The following is a 6,601-nucleotide window of genomic DNA, read 5'->3' as shown; positions in this document are numbered from 1 at the left end:
CAGCTGCATGTTAGTCTGAACTCACACACACCACTGTGGGGGTCCGGCCTGCACCCTTTAAATAGCCAGGGGGTCCTAACAGGAAGTGATGTCACACGGTTCCGCTTTCACACGACCCGGGAGGGAGGGATTGATGTCAAACATTCAGTGGCACAGGACTGGTTTACTGTTTCACTGACACGCACGCACACACACACACATACACACAGTGGGAGGGACAGGTGTCTTGTCTGGTGTTGATGTTAGGGTTTAGGACGGTTCTCATACGTGCATGCATTGCACGCACACACACACACACACACACACACACACACACACACGTCACACACACACACACACACACACACACACACACACACACACACACACACACACACACACACACACACACACACACGTCACACACACACACACACACACACACACACACACACACACACACACACACACACACACACACACACACACACACACACACACACACACACACACACACACACACACACACACACACACACAGCACTCATGTAAACACACAGATACACACACAGAAACTTTACACATGTAGTATTCCCTACATGTTCACATACTGTATAGGCTACACACATAAACAACACAGACAAACATACACACATTGCACATACAAATATACACGCACAAATACACTGTCAAATATTAACACATGACACTATATACAATTATACCCACATGACACAAATACACAACTATAACCCCATGACAAACAGACACAAATATTCAGTTACACATTTAGTACAAACACTTGTATACATGTATATGAGCACAAATATACACACATTAACGCATATACCCCGGCATGTCTACTGACCTCCCTCCCTCCATTGTGGTGTGTGTGTGTGTGTGTGTGCGTGCGTGCGTGCGTGCGTGCGTGCGTGCGTGCGCGTGTGTGTCATGCAATGACAATGTTGTGGGGTTATGTGTGTGTGTGTGTGTGTGTGTGTGTGTGTGCGTGCGTGCGTGCGTGCGCGTGTGTGTCATGCAATGACAATGTTGTGGGGTTATGTGTGTGTGTGTGTGTGTGTGTGTGTGTGTGTGTGTGCGTGCGTGCGTGCGTGCGTGCGTGCGTGCGTGCGTGCGTGCGTGCGTGCGTGCGTGCGTGCGTGCGTGCGTGCGTGCGCGTGTGCGTGCGCGTGTGTGTCATGCAATGACAATGTTGTGGGGTTATGTGTGTGTGTGTGTGTGTGTGTGTGTGTGTGTGTGTGTGTGTGTGTGTGTGTGTGTGTGTGTGTGTGTGTGTGTGTGTGTGTGTGTGTGTGTAAAGGACTGTCATCATTACATCATTACAGTACAGGCGAATGTTTAGACATTGAACACAGTATAGTGTGGCATGTTGTCATCGCTGTTATAATACCAGTAAGACGCCCTGAGGGCGAGAAGTGACCTCGCCCTTCACTGAAACAACATGTCTGGTAATGCCCATATATGGACCTTTTTTATTATTATTTTATTGCCGTTTTCGGGCCGGGTATAGGGCATAAATGTGTGCTAAATAGTAAGGCCAGACGGGGCCTTAGGCCAGCCCAGTTAGGGCCCAGGTAGGGCCTTCATTTAGTTAGGCCAGCCCAGTTAGGGCCCAGGTAGGGCCTTCATTTAGTTAGGCCAGCCCAGTTAGGGCCCAGGTAGGGCCTTCATTTTCGGGCCTGTTGAGAACTCTAGTTCTTTCCGGCTGCCAGGCGCAGCTGTGTTAACTTTGGGGCGGGCCCGTCTAGAGTTTGAATGGACAGGTATCAGTCAAAAGGGAGACATGGAAGAGGAAGGACGGGTGGGGAAGGATCAATATATGGAATGTCAGAACAAGTCAGCTCCATATATGGAGATCTAAAGGTTTGAGGTTTGAGGTCAGATGTAGAGTTGCTGGCCGGCTCCAGATCTAGATGATGATCCAGTCTTCTCCATGCATGGCTATCCAGGGTTTGATGAGGTCGGTGTCGTGAACTTCATACTGTATATGCAGATGGCCATATATGAAGCGTGTCACGAGGCATGGCGGACTGACGGCTATATATGGTGTCGTGACAAACGGACGGACTGACGGACAGGTTTTTCATAGTAATCTGTGACCTACTGTTGCAATAACCAAAAGCAGGGGATTAAGACAGAGGGTTAAGACATTTATCAAATAAGGACAAAAAATGTTCCTATATGACACAAAGTTTTATCAGCCCTCCTGTAGTAACTCAGAGGAGCCCCTAGGGCTCCCGGATCCCCTGTTGAAGACACATTATGACTTATGATTATACATTCACATGCAGTCCAGACATAGCAAGATCAACAATTCATGTTAATGTCCGGTGGGGATATACATTTTATCACTCCTTCTGGTCAGACTGAATTCCCAACGTCCCAACGTCCCAAACTCTTCTCCCTTCTGGCTCCAAAACTGTGGAATGCACTTCCCATTGCAGTCAGAACTGCAGCATCACTCCCAATCTTCCGCCGTAGCCTGAAAACCCACCTTTTCAGACTCCATCATGGCCCATAGCACTTACCCTAACCCCTTAGATAGCATTTCTGTTGGCTTAGATATCATTTGACACAGACTTATAGCATGTTATGTAGACAGCACTATAATTGTATTGTATATAGTCATAGCACGCCATAGTACATATGTATAGCATAGTAGTGAATATGTATAGTTTATTATGTATAGTGTATGTATAGTTTCATCATATAGATATTCCACTGTTACCTTCTTAGCTTACGCATGTTTCATGATAAATGCTTTTATGTGATGTATTCCCATGCTTTTGTTCTTGCTTAAATGTAAGTCGCTCTGGATTAAGAGCGTCTGCTAAATGCCTAAATTGTAAATTGTAAATTGTAATTAAATATTATGCATTTCCTTTCAGTATATATTCAAATGACATATTTTTGATACAGGCCTATAGGCCCCATTTAGACTGCAGTCACATCCAGTCAAATCCGATTCAAATCTGATTTATTTCTCAAATCTGATCTTTTGGCCCGCCCGACCACACTGCATTTGCAAGTGACCAGATCGGAGATGTCACAGATCTGTGTGTTCAGACTGGCAGCCTGAATCAAATCTGTGCCACTGCCACATCCAGATCCAACACAAACAAGTCACATGGAGTCTGATTTAGATCAGGTTACATACTACGTTCAGACTGAGATGGATCTCCTGAAATCAGATTTGAATCAGATTTGAAACCACCTCTGAATGTGTCTCAAGTCGTATTTGTAAAAATCGGATTCCATGTGACTTGCTTGTGTTTAGACTTATTTAAACAAGATTCCAATCTGGATGTGGCACAGATCTAATTATTCAGGGTGGATTTGGCTGCCAGTGTAAATGGGGCCTTACATGCAACAGAGTATTCATTACATTCACGATTCACCCATTCACATACACCGATGGCGGAAGAAACAAGGCACCAATCTGCACATCGGGAGCAATTTGGGGTTCAGCGTCTTGCTCAAGGACACTTCGACACTAACTCTGGAGGAGCCCGGGATCGAACTGGTCAACGTTGCGGTTCCCATCCAGCCGCTCTACCGGCCACTGAGCCACTGCTACCACTGCCACCCCCTGTGGTATTGTTCGATTCCCTTACTGTAAAATAAAAACAATCTGGGTACTTCTTCCACAACTATATTTCCTAGTACAACACACAGCGTACTCTCGTGCCCATGGTGAACGTCTTCCATGAGCATTAACAACAACATTATTACACAATTAATTAGTGGGCTAATTGTAATACTGTAGCCTAATAATGACACATTAATCTAACAGCTTGTCCCTCTGGTGCAGCACGTGTCTATTCCTGGCTGAGTGCACATCACAGTGCTGTGCTGCATGCGCATTGCTGCGTGCACGGGGCTGAGCATGGGCCACAGCTGCTGCCTTGGCCTGAAGTATAGGTCTTTGGGCCAGAAATTTGACCAGCACAAACACAGACGCACGCACGCACGCACACACACACACACACACACACACACACACACACACACACACACACACACACACACGCACACACACACACACACAGTATGTGTTGGAAAGCTGAGATGGTGACATGTTGGCCACTAAGTCAGGTTATTTCAGTCACTCTCATGAGAGTTGCTCAGCTTTGTGTGGCTCTGACATGAATAAGGAACTGATCTTTGAATGAATCATACATTAATCATACATCTTAAAGTTTTCATGACATGCTGGTTTTTACCAAACTTTTAAAGTCTTTAATATGGTCCTTCAAACATGTATGTTGAAAATTCCACTCCAGTGAGCCATGGCAGTTTTGTTTCTCTGTGTTCTGAGCCTGAGGGTGTCGCTGTTGATGGATTTTGCCTTTCAATCATCACCTCTGCTCCAAGATTAATGCACTGGTACCTCCAGGGGGCCAGGGGCCAATCACACCACTTCTCTGAGCCTTGTTATTCAGAAAACACAGACCACAGAAGATCCACTGAATGTTCAAAGTTTTTTGGGCTGTAAATGAGGAGTCACAAAACCTACAAAAATAAAATAAAAATAAATAATAATAATAATAATAATAATAATAATTGAATACACCGATTTTTCCAAAACGTTTCAAAGATTTTCAGAGATGTTTTCGTTTTCTTTGGACGTTATTGGAACATGTTGCAAGCTAGTAGATCTGCTATAAGTGGTTACATTGTTAGTTATTATTTCTATTAATGTAAGGGTTTATATAAGGAGAACCCATTTATCAGCTGTGTGCGTGTGCGTGTGTGTGTGTGTGTGTGTGTGTGTGTGTGTGTGTGTGCGTGTGTGCGTGTGTGCGTGCGTGCGTGCGTGCGTGCGTGCGTGCGTGCGTGCGTGCGTGCGTGCGTGCGTGCGTGCATCTCCTGCAATGAGTGTATTTCTGTCTGATTACTGTGATCAGAGCGCTGTAGCTTTTTATGGACTTCATTGCCACTGTCAGTTCACAAGCACATGGACTGAGATCTAGGGAAGGAGAGGACTGCAGGAGAGATGGAGAGGAGAGATAATTAGTATGCACGCATGGTGTGAGTATAACATACAAGTCATACAATGTTGGGAAGCTATTACTTTGGAAGCTACAGTATATACAACTACTTCACCACAGTAGTTCGGAGAAACGCACCTGCACCCCTGAGAAATGTAGTTTGTAAAAGCACAGTAACTTAGACATTCTAATTACAAACATTAAAACGTATATTCGAAATGTTGAGCCTTGATAAGGCATATTAGTCTAATATTTCATTTTTCCACAGTTCTAACTTCTGCATGTTGATCCCAGGGATGTGCGTGACATATTAGAATATCCATGAGGGGTGGTTCCTGCAGACGTGGCATAATGGCATAATTAATAGATCCTGCAATTGTTAATTGGCATTATTGATCAAACATTTATATTGTATACGTTTTTGTGTGTGTAACTTCAACTTTGAAAAAGGATAATCCATAGCCAAGTTAGCCAACTTCATACATACTGTATTTATATGTCTTCAAATATGGCCATGGTTGGGCCGGCACATCGTACAGTACTTGAGTAAATGTATTTTGCTATACTTTACACCAGTGCATGTCTAGATAATTTGTTTACATGCTGCTGTATTTTGGCGACCTGCTGCTCCCTTCTCCTTACAGGCTTCATGGTAATGTGTTTTGTCTTACAAGCCCCACAACAGAATGATGCATCTATTCCCTGAACACGCCCGAGGCCCTGACAAAATTTTGCTCCTGTCAAATATACCTTCATACATTCCTCACATGCTGGGGCGGACTAGTTGTTTGTGCTGCGGCCTTGTTGTTTAAGCCTCACTGTTTGTTAATAGTTGTATTTCCTGCATCCTGACTTTAACAACGATGTTGCGTTGAACAAGGCGAGCAGGGTAACAAATGACATGTCTATGTGCACTGAGGCACACCATTAATCACTTAAGTATTTAAACCCTCAGGGCTTATACTATAGTGTCTTTTCTGTTTTCGCTCTATATTAAATATCTTCGGAAATTTGCACCAGATGAGCTTGTAGAGTTTGTAGTTTCCCTACAAGACATATGCTGGGGTTTTAAGTGGTTAACCACAATAAATGCAGGCACCACATCCACAAACACTTGGTAATCCAGCTCCAAAATGTCAGAAAATGTCAACAGCTCCAAAATGTTAAGACACTAGGGAGAGATGTCTCAGACAGTCTGATAGACAGCTTCCAGAGGTGTTTTCAAACTTTCTGTGGGTCGCATCGCCACACACGCTATACTGTAGAATGGATATTTTTGGAATGAATGAATGCACGCACGCAAGCAAGCACGCACGCACGCAAACCTTTGTACTGTATCCGACATATTACTTTTGACTACTTTTAACCATTTTATATCGCCTGAGCACCATGGTTTTCCTGTTTTCTCTACTGACAGTTACAAATGGATACATTAGTGTAGCCTCGGCCGGGAGGCGAACCCGGGACCGTCCACATGCGCCATCAAGGAGCTTGGCCTGACTGACTGGGGGGACCTCCGTCCTCCACCCCAGGCAGGTAACATGCTGTCGACTACGCTCAATGGTGCTATATAGGATACAGAACCCATAGTACACACCGTTGCCACCTAT

General features: G+C 44.6%; 1 protein-coding gene across 1 annotated transcript in view; it reads right to left on the bottom strand.

The window, feature by feature from the left end:
- Window positions 1–27, bottom strand: part of abraa (actin binding Rho activating protein a) — an 8,465-nt gene extending 8,438 nt beyond the window's left edge. The window contains exon 1 of the mRNA XM_083770655.1: window positions 1–27. This exon is cut by the window's left edge and continues 96 nt beyond it. The gene's annotated coding sequence lies outside the window, so the exon portion shown is untranslated.
- Window positions 28–6,601: the final 6,574 nt, after the last annotated feature.

The sequence above is a fragment of the Protomyctophum parallelum genome (assembly GCF_964188405.1).
Source record: "Protomyctophum parallelum genome assembly, chromosome: 8".
Taxonomy (NCBI): Eukaryota; Metazoa; Chordata; class Actinopteri; order Myctophiformes; family Myctophidae; genus Protomyctophum; species Protomyctophum parallelum.
Note: the sequence above shows the minus strand (reverse complement) of the source record. Positions and strands in the feature narration are given on the sequence as shown.